At 36.9% G+C, this 24986-nt stretch overlaps 1 protein-coding gene and 1 long non-coding RNA gene across 2 annotated transcripts in view; both read left to right on the top strand.

Annotated features, from left to right (window-relative positions):
* LOC148357522 (LHFPL tetraspan subfamily member 6 protein) overlaps positions 1-24986 on the top strand; it is an 89910-nt gene that overhangs the window by 50330 nt on the left and 14594 nt on the right. The window lies entirely within an intron of this gene.
* LOC148357524 (uncharacterized) lies at positions 17586-21766 on the top strand. The gene is made up of 2 exons (XR_015851538.1): positions 17586-17893; positions 21468-21766. It is a non-coding gene; the product is annotated as an uncharacterized LOC148357524 (long non-coding RNA).

Below are 24986 nucleotides of genomic sequence, written 5' to 3'. Positions count from 1 at the left end.
CAAATGTGTGGACTTAAAAAAGATACAAGTTGTCCATTTTTGTTAAAATTGGGTCGAACATTTACAATTGTGTTATCGTTATTTTTCCATTTGTATTTTTCTTTAACCTATTTTGGATTAAAAAAAATATATATTTATTCTGCATTTTAATTTGATTATATTAATTTTTTTTAAATTAATTTTGTTTAAAGTACGTTTTTGGGTTATGATCTTTAATTAAGGGTACGACAACTATTTTCTCATTTTATCTAAGTGTTCCCAAAAAATTATATATATATATATATATATATATATATATATATATATATATATATATATATATATATATATATATATATATATATATATATATATATATATATATATATATATATATATATATATATATATATATCAAGGGTTCAAGTCCAGCTGTTACAGCCTCCCTGTGTGGTGTTTGCACGTTCTCCCGGTGCCTGTGTAAGTTTCCTCCGGGCACTCCGGTTTTCTCCCACATTCCAAAAACATACATGTCAGGTTAATCGGCTGGTTCAAATTGTCCCTAGGTGTGAACGGTTGGCAACCAGTTCAGGGTGTCCCCAGCCCACTGCTCGGAGATAGCTGAGACGGGCTCCAGCACCCCTGGGACCCTACTGAGGACAAGCGGTCCAGATATGGATAAATAATAATGGATAAAAAAATTATACATATTTTTTTCAATTAATTTAAAACATTTCATATATATTTTATTCCGACATAAAACACAGCCAGTGTTATTTTCAAAAGATTTGTTCACTAAGTTGTGCAAAAAAACCCCAACTTTAAATAAATATGTGCTGGAGTAGGTTATTATTTTATTTAAACATTTTTTTGTTAAAAGTTATAATTGAATGTTTTCTTTTTTAATGTTTGTAATTTCGGGGGAAAAATATGTATGTTTATCTTATTTAATTTATTTTTTACATTTTGAATAAAAATTGCATGGTATATGTTTACATTTATATTTTATTGCATTTTTTTTTAATCAATCCCAAACATTTTTTCATTTTTATATTTTCACATTTAGGCAAGAAAGTATGTGTTTTTTACTTTATTCATTTATTATTAGGATTACTTTTAGTTTAAAAAATAAATATATTTTTTCAGAAAATCCATTATTTTTGGTTATAGTAATTTCCCATTAACTGGCCGATTTATTAATGAGAAGGGTTAGCTGTATCTGCTAGCTTTCAGATTTCAGATTGAAGTAAAAAAGCAGCTTGGAACTGGAAAAACATTAACACAAGGTGTGCCCTGCCGTGTGTTATTTTCACCCGACTCCAGGCCGAATTGTCGGAGCAAATCTGTTTGGGTTGCCAAGGTGAATCAGGCTCGCCCAAGACCAGAACGTTGGTCCAACCATTCACCGCCATCATTCAGGCCGGCTCGTAAAAGTGCCGAGCGCCTGACTGGCCGTCTCGCCTTGTTGTCTTTCATGTGAACAACGAGCGCTCGTTACGATCGTCAACCGCTACCTGAATTATCCCCACAACGTGCCGGGAAATGAGCCGAGCGACGGCAGAAGGCTTTTGTTTTTGTTTTTTCTGTTTTCCCCCCGTCAACCAAACGGCTGGCGGGCGGCTGGCGAGATTGCTTTTCCAGCTGTCGACCTCGTTCCCCCGAGGACGTCTTTCTCTTGCTTTACAACTCCCGGAACAATCTGAAATTCTTTTTAATAATGGATTGCGAGCCGGCTTCTATTTTGTAGCGGGCTCTGTGGAGCAGAAAAAAATAAACTTTTTTTTTTTAATAGAGTGGATATAGTGTGATAACATTCCTACTAGCCTGGGTTGTTTGAGTAGGAATACAAATACAGTAGATCCTCACCCCGGATACAGTATTCCTCTGTTCTAGTGTGGGGATTGCAAGGTAAAATTGCCATATGGCGGGAAAGAAACTTATGCCAACCAGCTACTGCATTCCAAACACCCAGTACACAAGGCAAACGCAATACAAATGTAAACAAAATAGTACATGAAATGAAATGAAATGATCTGCATTTATATAGCGCTTTTCAAGTCAATGACTTCCCAAAGCGCTTTACATTGTGCTTCACATTTCCCAATAGCGGCCGTGATCTGTGCAGCCATGTAAGGCGCTAACCTGCTTATTGGGGGTAATTGGGGGTTCAATGTCTTACCCAAGGACACTTCGACATGTAACACGGACAAGCCGGGATTCGAACTGGGATCCCTTAATCCTAAAACGATTGCTCTACCTCCTGAGCTACTGCCGCCCCGACATAAGTATTATTGTTATCTGATACACAAACAGAAATATTAAACAAATATTTCTACAGAAATATTACAACAGAAATCCTCAAATAATACAACAACAGTAATACTACCAAAATACCACTGATATTTCGGAAAAAATATTCTGTAAAAAAAACTACAGAAATACTACAAAAATACTACTACTGAAGTACTGCAAAAATAAAAGTACAGTAATACTACAAAAACACTACGGAAATACTACAAAACTCGAACTGTAGAAATAACACAAAAATACCCCAAAAAATACACCTAAAGTAATACTACCAAAATACTAAAGATATACTACAAACATTCTACGACGGAAATATTCAAAAAATAAAACTGCAGTTATACTACAAATATACTACACTTAAACTACAAAAATCTGACTGCAGAAATACTACAAAATCACTACAAAAATAGAACTACAGTAATACTACAAAGATACTACAAAATTTCTACTATGAAAATACCACAAAAATACTACTGAAATACTACTAAAACCTGAGTGCAGAAATACCACAAAAATACAACTAGAGTAATACTACAAAACTACATTACTACACATATACTACAGATAAACAACAAATATTCTATTATGGAAATATTACAAAAATACAACAGAAACACTACAAAAATACTACTGCAGTACTACTACAAAAATATTTAAAAAAATTCAACTACATTAATTACTACAAAAATACAGAAATACTACCCAAATTTAACAGCAGAGATTCTACAATACACAAATTAGTAATACTACAAAACTAAATATCAAATTTTGCGCTTTATAGAGGGACCTAATTGACTTTGTTCCTTTATTTGTGAGGGTTTCAAAACCAATTTAATGAAACTAGTCTATTTGAAAACAAATATAAGGAAACTAACATATAGCTGTCTGGATGTAAATTTATTAATGAATTGAGAAAAAATGACTCCAGGATTGGCCCTTGGCCAAATCTTTTAACCCAATGTGGCCCCCGACTCCAAATAGTTGCCCATCCTTGACGTAGACCAATAGCAGACAAGCATCGGCTTAAAGTTTGATTTACATACGTTTTTGGGCATGCAAAATAAGTTGTTGATGTCGTATAGTGGGGAAAATGCCGTAACCAAGGGCCGAAAAAACATCATACTCCTCATCTTATTGTAATAATATGGTAAGGTGGGGACGCCATAACCTGGGGTTTTACTGTACAGCTATCAGTAGGTAAATCTCACCAAAGAGCTGGAATTGCTAGCCGTGACCGCTCATATTCGACTTCCATGTGTTTTTGATTTACTAAATTTGTATTTGTGTGCGAGTTCCAGCTAGTTGGCCTCGCCATATGGCCTTGATAGAGAAGAAATGGCCCCGGGGAGCTGGCCGCCGTATGGTGGCAGGAAACAAACTGACACAACTCCGGCAGGAGAAACAACAAGACACGGCGCCCTAAAATTATATAACCTTATTAAAATAAGAAGTAAAAAAAAATCATCTGCCTTTAATGAAGCGAGTGCAGAGCTATTTGTTACAGTTCGTTTGTCTTCATTGTATTAAAATGATTCTTTTGGGTTCATAAAAACAAGCAAAAAAGCCCAGGATTAACGAGTTTTGGATTTTGTCTTTAAAAGAGGCATTTTTGTAAGGATAATATAGACCAGATTTATATTACCGTATTTTCCGCACTATAAGGCGCACCTAAAAGCCTTTATTTTTTTCAAAAGCTGACCATGCGCCTTATAATACAGTGCGCCTCATTTATGGATCAACATTAAGTTTTCCAACTAACTTGCAGCCGCCGACTCGATTTTCCCCCGAACGCCAAGTAGTACGCGGTGTATGCTGGGATTTATTTACCGGCGTTTCATTGGCTAACCAATGTGTCAATTATCATTTGAATTGATCACTATTGGCTAAAGTTATTCGGAGGTCAAGGGGCGGATCCTTTTTATCATTTTCAGGCTGGCATTGGCTTAAACGGCAAAACAAAGGCTGCAATTGGCCGAAAAAGATGTGTCAATCATCAGTTGAATCGATCACTATTGGCTAAAGTTATTCAGAGGTCAAGAGGCGGATCCTTTTTATCATTTACAGGCTAGCATTGGCTTAAACGGCAAAACAAAGCCTGCAATTGGCCGAAAAAGACGAATGCGTATAGCACGTGGCTGACGGCATACAGAAAGCATTTTTTTCTATTCTGTATTTGTAAATATTTTATTCTCCTGAATTTACTACACTCACGGATATAAGAGGACATTGGCTGCACATTATTATGAACACAACGACTTCGGTGAGCTACTCCGGGTTTTATATTGTCCCTCTATCTTGTTTCAGACTGAACTCGATGTTTCTGTGATAAGCGGTGCAGATAATGGATGGAATGGAGTGTCTATTTTTAAATTAAACTCAATTCCAAGTGTTTATTGTCATATGCACAGTAAAGTTGCGAGCGAAAAAGAAAATAGAAACCAAGGAATGGTTGGCATTTCTTGAATCCCAAGACTTTAACCTTCCGAATGATGGAACGATGCATTTGAGTGACATCGTACGGACACCGCATCCGCACGTGTCTACGACACGTATTTGCGTCTTTGCAAGCTTTTGGAATGTTAAGGGGGTAATAAGTTTGACTGAACTATCTGACTGTTTTGTCGACGTTCCCATTGTAGCGCCTTATAATCCGGTGCGTCTTATGTATGTCAAAAATAGGATCAAAAACTATTTTTTTCGAGGTGCGCCCTTTTACCCGGTGCGCCTTATAGTGCGGAAAATACGGTACAAATGATGGACCATAATCATTTTTTGCTTGATCACAGATGATTGACCTTTGTTATTTGTTCATTCATTTATTACAAATTATTTATCATATTTTTTTATTGATTACAATTTATTGAGCAGATTATTTACTACTACTTTTTTACTTACTACTTTTTTACTTTGTGTGTGTAAATAGTTATTCATATTTTTTAATACTTATGTATTTATTCATTTCAAATGTATTTTCCTTTTTTGTATAGGCATTTATTTATTTCAGCTGTTTGAACTATTTTTGCAGATTATTGCCATATTATTTATTTGCTTATGTATTTTTTTCCAGATTTGTTTTACCTTATTTATTTATGTCTGTTTTTATTTTTTTTGCAAAAGTTGTTCATAATATTGATTTATTAATCTCAGATTTTTACCTTATATATTAATGTATTTATTATTTTTGGGAGCTTTTACTTTTTTTATCCACTTATTGATTTCAGATTTGTTTTACCTTATTTATTTATTTATTGTAACTTTTTGACCATATCTATATTTAATTATTGATATATTAGTATTGATTTGTGCCATATTTATTCAGTGTTCTCGTTTGCCCGCGTCCCTGCGTCCTAGACACATCATTTTTGCTGAGGACGCATTGTGTCAAATCATCGTGCGTCCCCGTGACGTAACGTTTTTGACACCAAATTGACATTATTACCCGATTACTTTTTTTTTTTTTACAAAGATTTACAGCACTCCAAACTTTTCGTCAGGCAGATCCGCCATTGTTGTTTTGGTCTCGCGCCGATCTCGGCAAATGAGATCTCGTTGCTTCGAGATGACATAATTGTTTTGGCGGTTGTCGAGTGAAAGAGAAGTATGCCTCCGTAAAAACAGTTGGTATTAGGTGCAAATCAACAAAAAATCTGTAATTTCTTCAGTGTCGGTAATAAGTCGAAACATAATACAGAAAGTGGTAACAACGGCAATAATTTCGGCACGAAAAAAACGACGGAGAAATTCTTCAGAAGATCGGAAGGCGAGGAAAACACGTGTTTTGAAGCCAATGAGTCGACGAAAGATACACAAAATGGCCAAAAATCTGCCAAAATGGACTCAATTATATTCCTGGTTATGCTATGAGGAGGATGATAATGGAGGCTACATGTTCTGTGATGCATGCACCCAGCGTGACAAAAAAACTGGATTGCATAAATCATTTCGCGATACGAACTTTCAGAAAAGCACATTGGATCGGCACAACGACAATGAAAACCACAAATTAGCTATGGAAATTCCGTTGCTGCAATTGGACTTTGAGAAGGCATTACAACTGAAGTGATTAAAACTGCATGAATATATAGACGAATATTTCAGCAATATTATTTTGTATAATGTACAATATTTTTGTGAGCTGAAAAATGTGAAGTGATAACTGCTTTGTATTACCAATTAAGTGTGATGATTAAAACTGAATGAATATATAGATTTATATATTTATTTATATATTTGTCGCCGATTTACAATTTCAACCTCGATAACACTAAATTTTGGGGACCCATAGATCTCTATTGTTGACCCATAGATTTTTGAGCATCCGGGACCCATCACTTTTCAGAGGTCAATGAACACTGTTTATTCATTCAAATTATTCACTTTATTTGTTTAACTTTTTTTGAAAATTATTGAATTTATTTATTTCTAAAAAATATTGAACATAAATTTGTTTGTTACGACACTTATTTAAATTTATAGTATTTATTCTTTACAAAATGTAAATGTTTTTGAGATGAAGTGTTTGAGGAGTATGTTAGGAGTGACAAGATTGGATAGATTGAGTAATGAAATTGTGAGAGACAGAACTGGAATAGTAGTGGAACTGAGCAAGCGTACGGATAAGAGAGTACTCGGTTGGTTTGGACACATGGAGAGGATGGATGAGGAGCGGATGTTGAAGAGGATCTACAGAGCAGAAGTAAATGGAAGGAGACCAAGAGGAAGGCCGAGATTGACGTGGATGGATGGTGTTATGAGTGCACTGCAGGAAAGAGGTCTAAATATAGTGGAAGCTAGAGCTCTTGTTGGTGATAGGAATGAGTCGAGAGGTGTTGTAAAAGGATGGTGGGATGTTTAGACGTGTTCTAAGGAATGGGCAGGGCACCCGTATGATGCGGCAGGGGTAAACCAATGAAAGCTGTCGGGCCCTGCTGTTGAACAGAAGAGTGTGTTGTGTCACCCTGACCCAAGTGACATGGCCGCTTTCTTGTGTCCCGTTTTATCTGGAGGGACGAAAGCATGACCAACTTGGGTGCCCAGGTGCTTAACTTGTTTGGGTGTTTGGGCATTTGGCTTGGCCATGGTCCAAAAATGTTGTGTGTGTTTTTTTGCTACTTTTTCCCTTTTTTTTCAATTTTCTTTGTTTTTGTATGTGTTTGTCTTGCTGTCAGTCACCCCTCTCGAGGGATATCACCAGGGTAGATAGATAGAATTATTTGCAAAAAATGAATGACCATTTTTATTTTCTTATCAAAAATGATGTTCTTGTGATTAAGTGCTAAACAAATAAACATGGCTTGACGTGACTTATTGACTGTATTTATTTGTATTATTATTGTGGATGATATGTATCAACGTATTTGTTTAATTATTAACATTTTTAACCTTATGTATTGATTTATAAAAACGATTGACCAAAAAACAGTGTGCATGTGTGTTTTATTTACAAACTAAAAACACATTTTGTGTTACCAAAGAATTGTAACATTTTCAAAAGGGCAGTGTGTAATATATTGTGCCTTCTACAAAAACTTTTGTCAGGTAAAAAAAAAATTCATATGGTGTAATCCTACCTAGTAGTCGCTGCCATGTTTGTCTGGCGTCTTGCTGCACTCTGTGGCAATGATTTTTTATTTACATTAGACAACAATGCCATTTAGTGATCAAATACTACACACTGGGGCTTTAAAGACCCCAGAAATTGAAAATAATAATGATAATAAAATGACTGTATACAGTACTAAACTTGTTTTTCTTTTCTTTTTTTCAAATATCTACTCCATCCGAGACTGTTTCTCCTTTCAAGTCAAAATTCATCTCTAGTTTGACATTTAGCGACATTTCTTCTCTGTTCTGTGTCAAGACGCTGAAAATAAATTATTTTCCTCCGAGGATTGATGACAGAGTGAAAGAAAAAAAAAGGAGAAGCAATGATTGGGGGGAGGCTGGTTGGCTTTCGGTGTCTATTTTGCTGTATTTTGTGACCTTTTCGCCGCCACCGAGGATTTTTACGCCATCTGCGGCCCCGCGGGGAGTGTATAATCCGTTGCCGTAAACCTTTCCACCTTGTCAGGCTAGCACACTTGCTAGCCTAGCAATTGACACATCTACCTGAACATTCTGACGGCAACAAATTTGTTAAAATCAAATCAAAATGGATTGGTATTCTTAGTTCAGACAATTATATGCAGCTCAAATTGATGTATGAACCATTCAATGTACAATAAGAAAAGAAACATACTACAGGGACTGCAGGGCTTGCAACGTTCTTTTTGGGGACTCAGGCGTAGCAAGAAAGTACAGTCATCGAAATAATAGGAGGTAAAAATATGGAGGATCACTTCTGCCATACGTAGAAATAAATATATAAATAGATACCTAAAAATATATGACATACATATAAACAAACACATAGATCATGTACTGAAATACCCAAACATATGACATAAAAGTAATGTATTCATTTATTCATGCATTTTGTCATTTATATCTGTATTTATTTTGTCGTAAATTTTGTGATGTATTTTGTTGTGTCACAACGAAATGTTATTCAAATGAGGCGGTAGCCCAGTTGCCTGAGCTTTTTACCTGTTGGTTAATCAGTGATGAACAAATCGTCTACGACACCCATCAACCAATAGGTGAAAAGCTCAGCCAGTTTGACCCACCCCCTCATTTTAAAACACATATTGTTGTGACAAAATACACAACTAAATACATGACAGAACATACAAAAAAATATGTATTAAAATAAATAAATGACTAAATAAATGACAAAATGCATAAATGCATGACTTAACTGAATATATGTCATTTATGTGTTCATTTATCTATATGGCGTATATTTGTGTATTTATTTATCCATGTATTCCTACATATGGCTGGATCTGTCCTCCATATATAGGATACATCAGCACTTCTCACTACATTCTTCAAATTATAAGAAATCATTGCCTTCAATATTATTTTTGGGGAATCCAGAAAGCAAGAAACTACAATAATCCAATACCGAGGCTATAAACGCATGCATCAGCATTTCCATGTTTGCCTGAGAGAGAAATTGAGAGACTCTGGCTATATTCTTCAAGCGACAAAAAAAACTATCGTTTTTGATATTATTTTTTGGGGAATCTACATAACAAAGAATTACAACCATCTAAATGAGGAGATAAATGCTTGCATCAGCCCATTTGTGTTTGCCTGAGAGCGAAATTGGCAGACTTCTGGCTACATAAAAAAACTCTTACGTTCTATTTTTGATATGTTGATAATATTACACTCAAAGTAAAAAAATATCGCCCAAGTTCTAAAATCTTGCAGTTTCTGCAAAAGTTTCTCTGGGTTTTATATCTGATGATTAAGACTTGACTTGACCTCTGCTTTCTACTGTTCTCTGCCATCCACAGATAAATATCTAAATATCTAAAGCATATACAGATAAAAGAGTACTGGGCATAAAATTGAACCTTAGGGAACTTAACATTTAATTTCCAAAGAAACATTCATCCATAATTTCTAAATAATGTCACTCTAGGACAGGGATGGGCAAACCGCGGCCCGCTGGCCACATGCGGCCCGGCACGCTTTTGAATCTAGCCCTCCAAATAACACTGGTTAAAATATAATGACAATCATTAAGGGGCAGCACGGCGGCGCGTGTGCGGCACAGTTTTAAGGTCTTGGGAACCTCCTGTGTTTGTTCATATCCAGCTACCGGACTTCCTGTGCGGAGTTTGTATGTTCTCCCCGTGCTTGCGTGGGTTTCATCCGGGCACTCTGGTTTCCTCCCACATTCCAAAGACATGCGTATCAGGTGGATTGGCCGGTCCAAATTGTCCCTAGGTGTGAATGAGCGAGCGAGTTGTCTGTCCCTGTGTGCCCTGGGATTGGCTGGCAACCAGTTCAGGGTGTCCCCTGCCCACTGCCTGATGATTGCTGGGATGGGCTCCAGCACCCCCGCGACCCTACTGAGGATAAGCGGTGCAGCTAATGAGATGAGATGAGATGAGACAATCGTTAAAAATCACTTCTGATAAAACAATGTTTTTTGACACAACTTTGTCCTCATTGTCCCTTTGTCTATCTACAATAAAAATACTTCTACAAAACTACTACAAAATGACTACAAAAGTATGAAATATATTACCTAAAAAGACGGAGCTCCTACATTATTTTGCTTTAATTCTGAAAAGAAAAAAAATACTATAGACTACTACAGTAATCCTACAATACAAAAACCCTACAACGGAAATATTTGCCCAGAAATACTACAAAATACAACTACAGTAATGTTACAAAAATAGTAATAAAATATAACAAAATCGTATGGAAATACGAGAAATAATCAGAAATATTACTAAAGTACTACTTCGGAAATACTTGAAAAATACTTCAACAGAAGTACGTAGTACAAAAATGCAACTACAATAATACTACAAAAAAAATCTAATATTGTAGTACTACAAAAATACCACAAAAAAAACAGATATACAACAAAAATTCTAGCCTGGAATTGCTACAAAAATACTACTATGGGAATACTACAAAAATAAATCTAGTAATACTACAAAAATACTCCAAAATACTAAAGATATACCACAAAAATTAAATTGTGGAAATACTACATAAATACCTAGAAAATACTACAATGGAAATACTACAGTAATGCTACAAAAATACCACAGACCTACAACAAAAATCAGACTGCAGAAATATTTCAAAAAACACGTACAGTAGTACTACAAAACTAAATATCAAATTTAGTGCTTAAAACAGGGACCTAATATATTATTTAGCTTTAGTTGGAATCATTTCACAAACAATTTGATGAGACTAGTCTATTTCATAATAAGAAGAACATGTAGATTGTCGGCATGTATTCTGTATTTATTCCTAAATGAAAATATTTGCCCCTTGGCAAAAAGTTGGAACCCAATGCGGCCCCTGACTTCATACAGTTGCCCATCCCTGCTCTAGGAGATAGGGATAAAACTAGTTCAAAACGGTGTAAAAGTTTCCCACCAGGTTTCTAAATATGTTTAATAAAATACAGCGATCTACTGTATCAAAGAAGCTCTTTATGATCCTGCTCGATAGTTTTATCTGAGGCTGCCGCGGGTGTGAGGACGCGGGTATAAAACAGATACCAATCACTCGGGAACAACCTCTTTTTGACCCAAGCGCCGATGAATACGGCCTATTGTTGCTGGAGTATCACTTTACCCTTAGTCTGAAAAGAAATCAGGGTCTGTGGGTGGATGAAGTGGGAAGTGCTTTGTTCTTCTCTGTTCACATGAATTTGACTCACTCTTATTGACCTGTGTTAATATCTAATACTCTTCTCAAATACTTTCTTGGATCGTCAATGCCAACATCCTGGATGCTATTAGCTAATGCACAGCGGAAAGAGATGTTTATCTCGACATGGAAGCCAGTGTGTTGTTCATTGTATCTGTTACTAATAAGTGTGATGTGTATCTTAAAGGAAAAAAAAACTATTTTCCACACTATAGGGTGCACCCAGCCAAAAAATAGGTGCATGGAATTAAAACTACAGTAAGAGCAAGGTTTGCATTAAAAAACAATAAATTAAAATAAATTAAAATAATTTATTTCAGAGAACAAAAATTAGTATTATGCCATCTGTTTACACCACTAAAATTAATTTAGTCAACAAACAATTAACATGTTAACCACAGGAGGGCACTCAAAAACAACTCGATATGTTTCTCAAAAGCAGAGCAGTTACAGTATCGAGTATAATTTAGTTTTAACTATGCATTTCTAAGTCTGTCCATCGTATTATAAGGCGGACTTTCAAATATCTGGCCAATTTGGGGTTCTTGAGTGCCCTTTATTGTCCGTAAAATACGGTACTTCTGTTAAATAAAAGGACAGCTCTCAGTTTTAGCTATTCATTTAAAATTGAATTAAATAGAATTATATTTATCTTTATTAATTACCACGTAGTGTACAGTGTTCTCGTTTGCCCGCGTCCCAGACGCATCATTTTTGCTGGGGACGCATAGTCTCAAATCAACGTGCGTCCCCGGGACGCAACCTTTTTGCCACAAAATTGTCATTATTACCCGATTACTTTTTTTAACAAAGATTTACTGCACTCCAAACTTTTCTTCAGGCAGATCCGCCATTGTTGTTTTGGTCTCGCGGTTCGAGTTTTTGTCTGCACGCCGATCTCGGCCAACGAGATCTTGTTGTGTAGTGAAAGGAAGTCCGTCTTTTTTTAGAGAACCGGCTTTTTTGGATCAACTCATTAAAAAGAGTCGGCTCTCAAACGGCCCATTTGCTTTGATGATTGATATTACGAATTATGTTGTATAAAGAAGTTAAGAAAAAAAGGAAGTGTAAAAGGAGAAAATTAAAAAAAAGACAGGTTTGTGGTTATCCCTTTAATCTGTACATTACCAACAATAATTTGATGCAGAAAATAAATTAATAATTTGATGATTAAAACTGAATGAATATATAGATTTATATCATATATTTGTCGCCGATTTACGATTTCAACCTCGATAACACTACATATTGGGGACCCATAGATCTCTGTTGGGATCCATAGATTTTGGAGCATGCAAGTCCCCGGGACCCATCACTTTTGAATATTTTCATACTTGTTTTGATGACCATTGTTTACAACATCTTTAGATGTGGTTCTCCTGGGTAAACATGTGAAAATTGAGTTTGAAGAAGAAAATTAAAACGAACAAAAAATATTATTAGAATACATAGGCAATAATAACAGGAATGCACAGTTTTTGCTTCAGAAATTATTTATATATTTATATTTATTGTCATTGATATCAACATTGTGAAACATTGTATGCAACAAGATTAGACATGGCAGGGTAAACATGTAATAAAGGGTTTAAACCTACTAAGACCCAAGCTTTTTGTTTTTTATGCATTTATGTCCATGCGTGTGGACGCCAGGTTTTAGGAGGTTAAAAGACGGAAAAAAGATAAAAGACTATTAGGATAAATAGGCAAAAAGTATTTACAACATAGTGCATAGAGACTGGCCTGTTATAATAATAGTGCAATGTTCGTGAATGAAAAATAATAGTCCATTATGACAATATGTTTCCTCAGTGCAGTGGTTAGGTCCCTGGTTAGAGACCGGGTGGAAACATATGTTGGTATGGTGAGAAATGGGTGCCTCCAAGCTGTACTTGCCCAAGACACACCACAGGAAATGGTGCCACTGTGGCCCTAATTTTTAAGGGATCCAACCTACCAACAATGGTGCACTAAAAAGAAGTGCATTTACATTTAGCAGCAATGAAAATCCCCAAATTAAGTCACACGGTATATATTTTCACAGTTTAGTGCAATAACATTTAGCAACAACACACATTTTTTTTTTAAAAAGCCTAAATAAAAAATTAGATGAACCAAGTGGCTTAGATGCTGTTCATGTTTCGTTTTTTTATATTTTTTATTAAAAACGAAAAAAATCTGGAAAATGTTATATTACTTTTTATTTTTTAAATTATAATTATACCTTTCCCATTGTATTTACTGTATTTCAGGTCTATAAGGCGCATTGGATTCTAAAATGCACTTTGAATATCTGGCAGATTTGGAGTTTTTAAGTGGGCCTTATTATCCAGAAAATACTATAACTCTCCTGAACAGAAAATTCAATTTCAGCTATACAGCTGCTTTATCCTGCAGAGATAATAAGTCTTTGTATGTTAATAAACTGCTCCTACAATTGCATTAGATTTCTGTTTTAGTAACATTTTGCCACTACCAGGTTATAAACTATCACTTTGTTTTTTTAATATTAGAGAGACGGCTTGTGTTTCGCGCACAAAAATATAGGGCACAATAAAATCTATTCTTTCTATTTACCCTGGTCATATCCCTTGAGAGGGGTGATCGACATCCTGACAAACACATACACAGAAAACAAAGAAAACAAAAATGGAAAAAGTAGCAAAAAAAAACCCCAGCAAAAATATTGACCATGGCAATAAAATCTACCTCTTTTTAATTTCAAAAGTAGCGATCGACTGATGTGTTGTTGTTTTTTCAGAGGAGGGAAGGAGTGTCTCGGCTGCATCTGAGATTTAATAATCGTCCCGTCGAATAAATAAAAATGCCAATACCGATATCTGTCAAATTCACAAATGTCGGTGTTGAAAACAAGCCTGCATAATAATCGGTCGACCTTTAATGAAAACGTTGGTATGTTTGTGCTACAATAAAGTGGTATTATCATTTTCTAAACAGTTATGCGGTTTTGGAGAGGCAGACAATGCCTAATTTCAACTAAATGATTCTGACTGTTGTTCTGCACGAAAATACCATTAGTACGTTCCGCCGTCTTAAAACCCAAATGGCGTAGCCAGTTAAGTCAAGAACAAATTAGAAACAGTTTTTTTGCAGACGTGGGACGATGTCATCAAGGACACGGCGTTCGCCGAGATACAGACATTCCTTTATTGTCATATTTCTTTATTGGTAATTAGTTTTACTGCACATGCGGCAGGTTCCGTTTCTCTGGGGAGGAAATCGGGAGGCGTAAAAATGCGCTTGTGACGTACCTTTCGGAAGTCTCGCCGGTTAGATTTGAGTTCCAGGTGTATATTAAAAAATGTATCGTAAACAAGATAGATCCCTTAGGCAATTGGCCGAGAGTGCGGTGGCAGAATAATAAAATGGTGACGGGGGATGCTGCTTGTTAAACATGCTTCATTTGAAATATTTGCAATAAAAACAGTTAATAGGGTTTGTCTGGATGTAAATGTAGCCTGGGTCGAACATTATTGCTGTTCTTGAAAAAGCACGACCTGTAATTGTTTTTTTTTGTTTTATTTCAGATTGCTTAAGCTAACTGTACTTCACTGTTTCCGTGACAACTTTTCCTGATTAATGCGTCCATTTTGATAGCTTCCATAATTCTCTTTTCGAGCCTATTAAAACATTTTGGGAACTATTTTCTTACACAGTGTAAAAATGCTATTAAAAAACAAATTTTTCAAACTACAAGTTTATTTTATAAATTGGCAGGGAGTGCGACCTATACTCCGGTGAGACTTAGGTCAAATTATCAACACATCAGTATATCATTGTGTTTTAAATTTTTACTGCCGGTACTGTAAACCACTTCACATGTTTTTTTTACATTAAACTACGGTGAAGAAAATAAGTAATTAAACACCCTGCTCTTTTGCTATTTCTCCCACTTAGAAATCATGGAGGGGTCTACAATGTTCATCATAGGTGCATGTCCACTGTGAGAGAGATAAACTAAAATAATTATCCAGAAATCACAATGGATGATTTTTTAAAGATTTTTTTTGTGTGATACAGCAGCAAATAAGCTGAAAAGACCCCGGAAAGACCTGTTAAACCGCCCATTAGAAGCCCACCTGCACTCTCTGTATTATCCTGAATCAGATGTACCTGTTTGAGGTCGTTAGCTGCATAAAAACACCTGTCCTCCCCATACAATCAGTAAGACTTGAACTTGTAACATGGCGAAGACCAAAGAGCTGTCCAAAGACACCAGTGACAAACAGTTTGATGAGACTAGTCAAAACACAAGGCTGGACAGGGCTACAGAGCAATTGCCAAGCAGCTTGGTAAAAAAAAAGCCCACTGTTGGAGCAATAATTAGAAAATGGACTAAGCTAAACATGATGTTCAATCTTAATCCGAGTGGAGCCTCATGCAAGATATCACTTCATGGGGTCTCAGTGATTCTAAGAAAGGTGAGGAATCACCCTGGAACTACTACTACTAGTCAATGACCTGAAAATAGCTGGGACCAACGTTTCCAAGGTTACTTTAGGTAATACACTAAAACGTCATGCTTAGGGGGTGTTTTTCTGCACATGGGACAGGAGAAGTGAGCTGCATTAAAGAGAGGATGACTGGGGCCGTATATTGTGAGATTTAGGGGAACAACCTCCTTCGCTCAGTCAGAACAGCTGTTTCCCCTTTATGCATCAGCATTGGAATGTATATTTTTATCCATGATCGCTACTGTGCACAGGTAAGATAATGTCAATTCAAAAAATTAATCATTTTTTTGGGCCATGACATTTGTGACATTCAGTATTGGAAACTTGCATAATGTCTGTAAGTGGTGTATTTCCCCCAAAGCCATATACATTTTTGGCAATATTCTTTACTTGGATGTTGAATTGAATCTTTATTGTCATTGATACCACTGTTGTAAACATTGTATGCAGCGAGATTAGACATGATTTGTCTGGACATGGCACTCTAGGGTAAACATGTCATAAAGATTTTAAAAAGAAAAAAAAACATAAAAGACTATCAGGATAAAAGGCAGAAAAAATATAGTTAGAACATACAGACGCTGCCCGACCTACGAACGAGTTGGGTTCTGGAAGATCGAATTTGTTTGGAATTTGCCATAGTGCTATATTTTGTATGTTTATGGTTTATATAAGTATGTTTAAGGCTTGTATTAGTAGCCTGTATTGTTTTGTACTAAAAAAATAAACATTTAATAAAAATAATATGCGCTATAAAGTAAGGTTTTACTTACTTTTTTACTTGCGCTACAAGAGGTCCTCCTCTGTGGTAAAAAGTGGCCAAAAAAAAAAACGTTATCTCAAACGCATCAGGCTTTCTTATTCCACTTTCATTTAAAAAGAAATGGCTCGCCTCTTCCTTAAACGTTACACCAACCATATTGAATGGATGCACAAGATATTAATCAATAAAAACGCCAAAGTTCTTAGCGCGCTAGCGATACAGTACACGTTGCTATGACTACACACGAACCAAAAAGTACAAACCGGATTTCTTCTTCGGTGTGGATACTGGGTGACCTTCATAGCACCACGTGGAGGGAAGGAGCACTACAGTACTGTCCTTTACTCTGAAAAAGGTGCACATAATACAAAATCTTACAGCTATGTCCGGATATTTTTTCGACATCCCGAAAAAATGATCGTATCTGCCGAAATCCGTAAGTCGAATGTACGTAAGTCGGGAGGCGTTTCTAGGGCTTAAAGACTGGCCGAACTTATAATAATAGTGCAATGTTTATGAATGAAAAAGGATAGTGCATCATAACAACAAGAAGTGCAATAAAATTTAGCTGCAACAAATCCCCAAAATAAGTCACAATGTATATTTTTTCTGTTGGATTTTGCAGGATTTTATCTGTATCGGTAGGAAAAACGGTTATAGTGAATCCCCAATTCAGAGTCGATGGGATTTGTATGCTGGAGTTCCGTTCCGCAATCTTTTCCCTTCCCCTGTGATTTACTGCCCGGAATCTTCCAAGCTGGACTTTCCTTGTTTCTATTAATCTGGCTGAAGCGCTGTGATGCACGGCCTAGCACTGAATCTCACCTCCCCTGGTAGGAAGCGCTTAGTGCATTGCCAGTCCTCCCCCCCACGTTCATTCATCTCCTTTTTACGGTGGATGGTCTTCAGGCAAAGTCTGATCCCATTTATATCTTTTTACAGCTCGCCAGGAGGAGGGTGAACCTCCTGTTTGCCCAATGAATTGCAGCTGAAAGTCGAGCGCTGGCGTAGAGCCGTCGTACAATAGGGAGCTTCACATCATCGCCGCTAAGGACACGGTGACCTTCAGCTTTGGGTCAGTGGGGAGTGAATGAGGAGGAGACGGGAGGGTGCTTTGACCCAATAAGGCTGAAATTCTCCTCCATCAATTGCCCTCATGTTCCTAGACATCTGCCATTGGTTCCGTAATAGATTCACAAATGCTAATTTGGGAGGGGGAGGGGGGATGCCACGGCAAAAGAATTTATAAAGTCTAACGTGAGAAGATATTTTTAGCTCTGGGTGATGGCTTACTTATGTGAACTGATAAGAAAGGAGCGAGCAATACTGTGAAGAGAATCACAATCAATTGTACAACATTTTTCGCACAATAAGGTGCACTGGAGTACTAAAAATAAAATTTAAAAAATAGTTTTTTGTCATATATTTTTCATGTATAAGGTGCACTGGACTTTAAGGTGCATTGAATTAAAACCACTAGTGTGCCACTATCAAATCCATAAATTTTATCTCAATATCACACTATTTTTACTCACGGTGCCAGAAACCAATGTTAGAGAATTTAAAAAAACAGAAAGCCATCTTGAAAGATACAAACATATGCAAAAAACATGATGAGGGGAAACAACTCTTTGGTGTATCTGATTATGAATCGACTTTGCAATTTTTTAGACCTCGGTTCAATTTCCATTGCATCCAGTGGTTTATGATTGTGGTGAGCGTTATTTATTTACTGATCAATCACTGCACAAATATGCTGATTTACTACCATAAAACCTTGTGTATAACGTGCACACCAACTTTGAGTTCATTTTTTGGTTAAAAAAAAAAAAGAGTTATATCTGAATAAATACACAAAACTGCAAGGAGAATCATAATTGAATGTGATTCTCTTGGTTCCTGGCCTTGGTGGAGGTAATAAACTAGGAATACAACCCAAAACACAGTACACCCTGAGATACGACATCAAACTGTTTTGAGATACGAATCACATACTAAAATTGCCGTAAAGCCAGGGATAGAAGACCTATCCTAATTAAAACTTATGTTCTTAAAATTTACAAAAAATCTTGGCATCTTTTTAACATATGTTCAAACATTTCTTGGCAGCTCGGTAACCTTTGTTGCTATATTTAGTCCGCTTGTGTGAAGATATTAAGATTAAATTAGCATGTGTTTTGAATATATTTGCCCGTCCCATTATTTCAGTTTTAAAATTTAGAATTAAAAAGTAGGTTTATCTTTTTAAGTTGAATAATCCATTCAAATAAATTATTGTTGAATTAAATATTTTCATACTTGTTTTGATGACCTGGAATAATGTCTTGTGAATATTCCAAGCCATTTTGTTCTGGTATTTTAATTTTTTTTAATCACGGGTTGTTTTGTAATAGATGATTATACTCACATATTTATCGTATAAAATATCCAACTTAATATTGGAGGGTATTACAGGGAAATTAATTGTCTAAAACGCTCCCACAATTGCCATTGCAATGTCAGCCAAACTTCTTTGATTTCTTCTCCTGTCGCTGATACTTCAATTATCGGCACTACGCTGCCTCTGACAGGTCATTCTAAGTAGTACAAATGTTCCATGATGAATTAGGATTCCATCCATGTCATTTCACTCCCATTTCTGTACCGTTGAAGTAATTGTCACTCCGCTCGTGTCAGGGGAATGTTAATATTTCCACCCGTCAACAAATGACCGGAGCGCGTATATCTCTGCCGCCGAGCTGCTGTTTATCCTGCTAACGTATTGTAAATCTTTCAGCGCGGCTAGCCCGAGGTTGTACGCTGTGACATTCCTCTCCACTCAAAAGATTCTTCATCTTATATCCAAGTGCTGTCGTGTCCGCGAACACGTTTTTTTTTTTACAGCTCAATCAATCAAGTAGCGTACGAGCATACATGTGATTAACATAACGTTGGTCATGTATATCTGTATATATTGTACAGATTACAATCAGAATATGTTATGCGTAAATAGACGGTTATTATATTAGCAAACAATTTATATGCTATCGATGTCAAGTAGACTCGTTCTGCTGAGTTATACTGTGCCTTCTTTGTATTCATTATCTCAAGGTTCCTTTCCATTTTAATCTTGTACTTGCTTCTCTCTTTAGCATCACTACAAGTCTTGGGACCCATTGCTAATAAATACAGTACAAAAATACGGTATTGTATCGCACTGTCACTGAACTGAATGGAAAGAGAGGCATTGTGGCAGGAATTTCAGGCAATAGTATTTCCTGAAAATGCTGTGACACAAACTATTTGTAGAGCAGCATCCTATATAGTGTGAACGGATAGCAGTCAGGTATTTCATTTAGCGCATTCAACGTTGAGTCAGATTTCTGTTTTGAAATGTAAAAAAAGTTATGTCAAACATGTGCATTGAATCCCTGTAATTCTATTACGTAAGGTAATTAAACTGTCTGATGTGACACTGGGCTTGAATGTGGGGTTTGGCGTTGTCTCACATTTGTGGGACAAAGGATTGCCTCGACAACTCCCCAGGAAACCGGCAGGAGCCCTGTGTGAGCGGAACGCTCCCATCTCAGCAAGTCAGTTCTGAAGTGCCAAGAGGGTTAGGAGCAGAAATGGCTGCTGACAAGAAAGTTTTGCGTACCAAAGGTTCTGTTGGAGCAAGCAGTCATTAAAGAGCAAAGGACCAAGTCTTGTCCAGCAAGCAACCAAAAAGGTTCTGAACAAGTCCTGTAACCAAATGGCAATAACGCTTGGCTTTGCCAACGTCCCAGTCCTTTATAACCCAGCGGTCAAGCTGGTAGGATTGAGCCATTGAGCTCTAAACTTCTTCCTATCCTTAATCCTGTATTTTATCCAAGTTTCTTCTGTAGATGCTTATTAAAATCCATAAATGTAAAAGTCTGTGTCTTGATTAGATGATGAAAAGAATTCACTTAAAATTGTTGTGTAGCCAATCCATCAGATTAACTTAAGTTATTCATCCGTTTTTTTTTATAAAAATATCTAAAAATGTAAAGGCGAGATTATTTTAAGAAAGAATAAACTCGCCTTTTCAATTCAATCCGTCAATTATTTATTTGTTCAAACAATTTTATTGATGAACCAAATTTAACTTACTCGTTATGCGCACAAGCTCCACAAAGTCAGAATTTTGATCCCGTATGGTGCCATATCGAGGGGCAGAAAAAAACATTGTATTCCACATAGTAATGTGAAAACATTGCAAGGTAACACAGGGACTGTATTAGGTATTTAGCATAGGTTTCTATCCCCTGTCATACGGCATTTTCACCTTGTGATCCCTACTGCAGAGCGTACTGTTTTAGTGTGTTCTGACATGCAAAATTATTTTTATGTTAATCTCGTATGGTAAGTAAAAATCTATATTGAGAGGCTGAAAAACATTGTTTTGCACACCGTAAGATTAAAATATGGTTAGCTAGGGACTTTGTAAGCTAGGGGTCTACAGTATGAATATGCAATTTAATACATCATGTTGCAACTGTCACAATCACCCGGATCGGGAACACCTGTGTTCAGGATTTGGCGCCAACAGCCAGGACAGCTGATTGGCGCACCCTGTATATTTAAATCCCCAGCTTCCGGTAACACTTTGTTCGATTGTACTATGCGATCTGTTGCCATTTGCTCAGAAATCCCGTACCTCCGACTCTCTGCCTGCCTCCTGTTCTTCTACCTGATCTCCGTTGCCGACCTGTTTCCGAATCTGCCTATGACCTGCCCTGCCCGCCTGACTCCTGATCTCTCATCCGAACACAACGACGCCCTTCTTGTCCAGCCCCAACCAACAACACGACGACTACGCCTGTCCGCAACCATTCCCGCCAAGCCTTCACCCGCCTGTCAAGTCTCGACAATCCGTCAAACAACGGATCGAAGATTCACGTCTTGTCATTCCTTCCTTCCAATAAAAACCAAGAAACGAGTGCAAGTGATCTCAGTTTTCATTACATCCTGCCTGACAGCAACAGTTTTTCTTACCAATAGAAATATTAAAAATACCATGAATGTGCAAATAATTTAGCGACATTTCCTACAATATTATCAATGACAATAAAGACTTCTTTATATATTATCTAACGAGTACGAAGTGTATAAACTAAGCCTTTGTTATCCAATTAACACACAAAGCTAAACGTTTATTTTACCATTTTTCCCAGTGACAACGCCAGGTATCAATTCATTGCCGATGCAGCGTAGCAGAGTTTTATCTCGCTGCAGACTCTTTCATGAATACTGATGAATTGTTACAAAATGACTTTTTTCACAAGGCTCATAAAACGCAGGGTTGATGTAAATTTTGCGTAATTGAGTTAGATTGTCGATTCTTCTTATCCTGCAGACGATGCAAGGTCTGCTAAATTTAAGTGGAATTCCCCGGCAAATTACCAACCGTGCGGCGGTAGAGTTGGATGGGTAATACGTCCTAATACTGAATAAATTGACTTTATTTGTAATGTTGTTTTGTCCACTTCTATTGCGGATGCGCTGTAATGAAGCAGATGGTTTAGGGTGGAGGCTCCTGAATCTTCCACATTGCATTTGCATCCGAGTCAGCAACGGTCGAAAGAGATTGTAGCGTTCACTTTCTGCTAACAATTATTGTTAGTCTGTGGAAATGCAATATTTCAACTAGAATTTACAAAGATATATGTTTATACGTTTTGGGATTTTGCTCACTTTTCTTACCCAGCACCGGATGTCTTTTAAGTCAAGTCAAGTCATTTTTATTTGTATAGCCCTAAAACACGAAGAGTCTCAAAGGGCTTCACAGATTATTACACTGTATTACACAGATTATTTTTCAGCCGACGAGAAGAGTAGGTTATTCATATGCTATGGAGTAGAAATGAGTTTTAAGTTTAGATTTAAACATTTCCACTGAGGTTGCAGATCGGATCTCAGGGGGAAGAGCATTCCACAGCACCGGTGCCCGGATGGAGAACGCTCTCGAACCAGCAGAACACTTCTTTGCTCTTGGGATCACCAGAAGACCGGCACTCTCAGATCGTAGGCTTCGGACCGGGACATAGGGGCAAATCAGATCTGAAAGATAAGAGGGAGCAAGTCCATGTATGATTTTGTATAATACTAAGAGAACCTTGAAATCACATCTATGGCTAACTGGGAGCCAATGCAGGTTAGCCAAAATCGGTGTTATGTGATGGTACTTTTTTGTCCTAGTTAAAAGCCTGGCTGCGGCATTTTGTACCAGCTGAAGAGACTTGATTCTAGACTTCGGGAGACCAGAGAGTAGTGCATTACAGTAATCGAGACGGGAGGTAACAAATGCATGAATTATAATTTCCGCATCAGACTGAGACAGTATAGAACGGATTTTAGCAATGTTACGAAGATGGAAGAAAGCGGTTCTAGTAATTTTCTTTACATGCATGGATAGATCAGGGTCAAATATGACACCTAAATTTTTAACTGAGTCACTCTGTGTGATGTGACATTTGTCAATGTTCACAGCAGTTTTTGAGAATAAGGCACGGCATTTAGATGGACCAATGACTAATATTTCGGTCTTTTTAGAGTTAAGACGCAAGAAATTGAGTGACATCCACTCTTTTATCTCAATGAGGCAGGCCTCCAAATTTCCACAGTTTAGTGTGGGAGATTCCTCCAACGGAAGATATAGTTGAGTGTCGTCTGCGTAGCAGTGGAAGCTGATATTGTACTTGCGAATAGACATTGGCTAAGCATTGTCTATTTTAGACATGATTTAGTCCATAAGTAGACGTTTATAAAACAATAGTAGTTGTGTTGACCCTACTCCATGTGTTTCAATTTTAGCCTTCAAGAGTTTATATTTATGACGTCTTGGAAAAGACGCTATTTCAACCGAATAAAAACATATTTTGGACATTTTCTGTAGGTCAAATCAAGTCATTTATTTGTTTAGCCCTTAATCACAAAATGTCTCAAAGGACTGCACAGATTACAATTACACCATCCCCTGATCTTAAACCAACACGTGGGCAAGGAAAAACTCTGACAGCCTAGCTAAAATGGATCTTTCACGTCTGTAGCCCTGATTGAATTAATTGACGAATAATTATTTTTATGCTGCTTTAGATATGTAATTGTGTCACTCTAACAATTAAAATTAATTAATTAATTATAGTTATTATGTAAAAAAAAAAAAGTCTTATTCCAGTAAGAATTTGAAATTTTGTGTCAGAGAAATATGTGCTAATTAAAATCTACAAAATATATGGATAAATAAAATTTTGTTTCCTTAAATACTGCCTGATACCAATATGCCAAAAAGAAAATATAATAAAAGATTCTTAACTTCAATTAGTCAACCGTACACTGGAGGAACTTTTCATTTTCTGTATTTATGCTGCAAAAAGTACAAAACCAGGCTTTTTTTCTGGAAAGTCTCTTACGGCTTTAACGGAAGCCATGTGTGCGTGGGCGGTGGCGGCAGCATTTCCATCTGTACGTTCTTTTTTCAAAAATTCTTCTCTGCTACAAAGCAATTCCAGTAACATGGGAAAGTTTTCATCTCTTTCTTACAGCTGTTTTCCAACCTTCACTCATATCCAAGATAATTACGATCCGGCCACAGCGTTTATTTCCGTTCTTTTCAAAAGCGCTTTACCGGCGCGACGGAGATAAAAGGTGAAAATCTCCAGTGTGAATTTCAATGGGCTGCCCTCCTTGACTCTTGTTTGCTTTCAATCTTCCGACAAAAGTGAGCAAAAGGAGCTTTTCAACCCCGAGTACACACGATCGAGTCAATATGATACGATTATGGAGTATCCCTTTTCTTGCAATTCAAAATGTCAAGCACATGTTCAGTCCTGCATAGGTATTCTTTGTCTTTTTTTGCTCTGTTGTCAAAACCCAGCCTGCGTGAAGACACAAAATAAGAATTTTGCAAATAAGTTATTCGGAGAAAATGAAACGGCATGGCAGCTGAGTGGTTAGCCGTCTGCGGCACAGTTATTAGGTCATAGCTTCAAATCCAGCTACCAGCCTTCCTCTGCGGCACTCCGGTTTCCTCCCACATTCCAAAAAACATACATGTCAGGTTATTTGAACGGTCCAAATTGTCCCTAGGTGTGAATGAGCCGGTTAGTTGTCCGTCACTATGTGCCCTGCGACTAGCTGGCAACCAGTTCAGGGTGTCCCCTGCC

Source organism: Urocampus carinirostris, chromosome 10 (genome assembly GCF_059441175.1).
Source record: "Urocampus carinirostris isolate Australia breed hairy pipefish chromosome 10, RoL_Ucar_1.0, whole genome shotgun sequence".
In the NCBI taxonomy this organism is placed as follows: Eukaryota; Metazoa; Chordata; class Actinopteri; order Syngnathiformes; family Syngnathidae; genus Urocampus; species Urocampus carinirostris.
Note: the sequence above shows the minus strand (reverse complement) of the source record. Positions and strands in the feature narration are given on the sequence as shown.